Below are 4,320 nucleotides of genomic sequence, written 5' to 3'. Positions count from 1 at the left end.
CACACATACACATACATTGTGGAAGGAAGAACGTACATGTACTTCTCCTGGTTATTGATGCGCTTGAATTTATAAAGTTTGTACACTTAATATGTGTAAATTAAGAAATAAAATTAACTCACATAAAATTTTAGTATATTTTTAAAAATTTAGTTAAATAATATTGTTAAATGATTCTGCAAATAGATAAAAATTATCAATATGTATAAGATTTAAAAAAAGTATTTCCTTAATATATATCTTTTTGGAAGCATTATTTTTAGAGTTGGAATGCGTATATTATATGATCACTAATAAATGGAGTATTAAATTTAGGCACTGTAATACATCATCGGTTTTGCAACATCATCGTCTTCAATATAATAATAATTTTTTTTCCGGAATACCTATAGACGATATGGTTCTGCATGTAGGCAAGAGTTATGTGAGAAACCTGAGGCAATTTAGCGTGCAAGAAAGTTTGTTCTATAATTTCACATTCGCAAGTTTGAGACGAAATATTAAGTAGTAAGATCCACGAAATTAATCTTCTCTACCGTTTCTCCGATAATTATTAACTAAATTTATACTGCTGGTATCAACACAGATAACAACAGTAGCGACAGCAAATATTAACTTGCTGCTTGACGCAAGTGATTTTGCTATTTTATTTGTATATTGCAGTATTCACTGAAACAACTCGACTGAGCTTGCAGTGAAACATAATATTCTAGAAAAAACATCTATAATATTAATGTTCTTGTTATCGAACGTAAAGCATAGAAAGCAAAGTAGAATATTTGTGATTAAATTTTAAATCAATCAACATATATTTATTTAAAACAAAACAATAAGGATTCTTGGAATTTAAAATTACAAAAATAAAAAGCGGCAACTTTGTAAGAGTCAAGCGCAAGTACGCAAATTATATTTAAATTATAAAAGCAAATAAATATCTTTAATCAACAAACGACGTACGTTTCGGTTCCATTTTGAGTCATCTTCCGCATTTAACATGTAAATAAAACCAACTGGAACATTAACAAAATGTATGATGAGAAAGGTAATTCACATTCATTATTTAGCCGACAAAATAAATCCAAAATTGGCAAGATTTAGTGGTCAATCACCAGACTGAAAGACAAGGTAGCAAAAAGCCACAGTCCGCTAAACAAAGAACTGAAATTAATTTCAGTCAAAACCGTAATAATTATAGAACAATTACAAAGTTATCAAACAATGCCCAGCGGAATAAAGAGCATGATACAAAACAATGTTCGAGGTGAACAATCGAGATGAGAATGTTTGAAGTGTAGACGATTTACGCATTCACGCAATTGTTTCACGCGGATCACGACCGTAGATCGTGATCGTAAGACAGAGATGCCTTGATCGGATTTATCGCGCAGAATCATAACCGAACGTTCCTTCACGATACAAAAGGCAATTTTCGAGAGAGTTGTTTCGGAGCAGCCAGCTAAGTCACGCATATATATTTGACTCTGATTGTTGTCGTGACTCAAGATTGTAGTAATTTGAAATATAACAAACGTTTCTACGCAAGACTTTGGCCTTTTGCACATTTTTTTGTTAATTATCCTGACACCCCCTTTATTCTTTTTATTTCACTCCTATAGAAGTATATTTATTTAACTAAATTTTACACTGTTTAATTTAATATCCAATAAAAATTTCTTTATTTCTCTTTGTTATAATAACATATCATTTATAAAATAAGACGCTCAAAATTACCTTAATGTTAATATTAATATGTAATAAGATCTTGTTTGTATAATTATTTAGCTAAATATAGAATTAAGCAAATTTTGTATAACACAAATTGAGAATTATTTACATGTTATTCAAATATAGATTTTCCAAATAAATATTCATTTCTAAAAGATATATCGAGAAAACTTTTATTTCAGTTCGATCACCGGGAACCACTGGCAGCAAAAAATGTGATTTGTATAGTCCTTGAAGACACTGTTAATCTTCAACTTCAATTTTATTGCATATAGTGTGGCCGTTCATCATAAATACTTAAAAAAGTGAATTGGAAAAGATACTGTAAGTCACAGGTGGTTGCGCCTTTACAATGGTTGTTTAGTGATGAATTAATACATAAATAAAGCCATTCTTTTCTCTCTTTCTCTTTCATTTCTCTGTATTCTACTAAAATTTATTTGTTTCAATCTTAATCATTTTTTCATAAAAGATTAATGTTATTTTTTAATATACTTTTATATTTTTTTTCTGTTGACTGTAATAATTTAAATTAAAAAATCTTAAATGCAATTAAGAGAATCGGTTAATTTATTTAAGTAAATTAAAATTTATATAATAATAAATCATGTATTTTATCTATGTTAATGTGAATAACTTTTTGTCTGCGTTTTTATAAATAAGAATTTAGTATAATTACTTAGTTAAAAATTATTTACTTTTTAACAAGTCAACTTTCTTTTTGGTCAAAAATTTAGAAATTTTAAACCATAATATTTAAAAGAATAAGGCAGACAAAATTTACACTTAAATCTGCATCTTTTTTGTTTCATTAATTACAAAATCTCACAATTGTTTGAAAATTACATGATTACACGAGTGGTTGCACGTAGCTCGCAAACGTTAGATATGTATCTTCCTATGTGCATTGGTCGATATACTGCATTTGGAAGTATATTAAAGCAGAACGGCACGTGCTACAACTCGCCAAAGATAATAGACGCTACAGCGCGTTATACAATGGTACCCGCAGTGCATGCAAATTTCGCACACCCCCTGTCGCGACAGGCAGATAAGGTGATCATGGTAAGCGTGATATCTCAGGACACACGGATTGCATTAAAAGTAGTAGTTATTGGCAAAATTACACAGCATATAGGACTATCGTGCGATATCGAGACTTGACTTTTTCTTTTGAATTCTCTGCTACTATAATACAATCTTAATTCGAGCAATGTGTTTTTCTACTGAAAGAAGACGTCACTCTTATGAGAAAAGCAATTTTCAATTTGAGATAATGATCAGGATATACCTGTAATTCAAAATACTTCAATAGTTCAAGGAAAGGATTCAATTATTTTCTTCCTTGTTTATTAATACAAAAACTTTATTTATTGATTCAATAAAATTCTACAGAATAATTTTTTGTTTTTTGCATATATAAATCCATCGAATCCTGTTTATCTTGTTTAAGTAAATGAATCTTAATTGTTTTTTTTTTTTTTTTTTCAAGAATAAAACTTGTATATTACAGACAATTAAATTATAGGTATATAGTACTATTGCAGCTAATGTTTTTGCTGGATGTTAATTACAACTTAATATTATATTAATTAATATTAATTATTAATTGCATTTAATACTAAATATCTTTTAAATTTATTTTTCATCAGTAGAAAGTCATACTTGACAGAGTAATATTTAAACAAGTTATACGAATAATTATGTCATTCCAAAGTGTATCTTAAAATTTACACATTAAATCTTTGATTTTTTTTTATGTATGAAGTAAATTTAATGTATATAAAAAGAGAGGAAATAGTATACTTGAAAAATTTTTAACATAAAATTCAGAATTTGTTTCGTTGTCATTTGTTTACGGTAGTCTTCTCTAATTTTAACTATTAAATAGTTCCTTGCAAAGTCTCTTAAATAGTAAATGTCTGTTTATTTATTTATTGAATTCCTGGCTTTTCCTACAAAAAAAAAATCGACGCGAAGGGTGGTGGCTAGACGGTGGTGAATTACTCGCCCAGAGAATTTATATTTTTCTGTATATGCACGTCAACACAATGGTTAGTCATTACATAAATAATTCCAGTCACGATAGCGCCATAATTTTATGTATTCTCTGACGTCACGTTTCTCATAAATCCATATATAAGCATTTACTGTCGACCGATTTTAACCGCTGTGAAATATGCGACAGCTTTGAAAGCTACTTCCATTTGACAAACCGTTAGCTATTTAAAAAAAGCAATTATAACAAATTATCGCTCGCAAACTTTATTTTTTTTACGTGGATACATAGAAATACACGCAGATGATATCGCGCGAAGATATAATGCTTGTTGGCGTCTCTCACGAGACCGATTCAATCGTTCGTGATTGTTGCTCTACACCCCCCAATTCCGACTAAAACTCCTTCCCCATTATCCCCATATCACTATCCTTCGTCCATTTCTCTTGTAATCCTTCCCCGCCCATCTACCCGTCTACGATCAAACGATGATTGCATCTTGGGACTACGACGGAATCAGGTCACGTTTCAAAATCCTCTATCGGTTCATAGAACCTTATGGGAGCATGATTCAAAGGCACTAAGCTCGCTTTATG

The sequence above is a fragment of the Solenopsis invicta genome, chromosome 1 (assembly GCF_016802725.1).
Source record: "Solenopsis invicta isolate M01_SB chromosome 1, UNIL_Sinv_3.0, whole genome shotgun sequence".
NCBI lineage: Eukaryota > Metazoa > Arthropoda > Insecta > Hymenoptera > Formicidae > Solenopsis > Solenopsis invicta.
Note: the sequence above shows the minus strand (reverse complement) of the source record.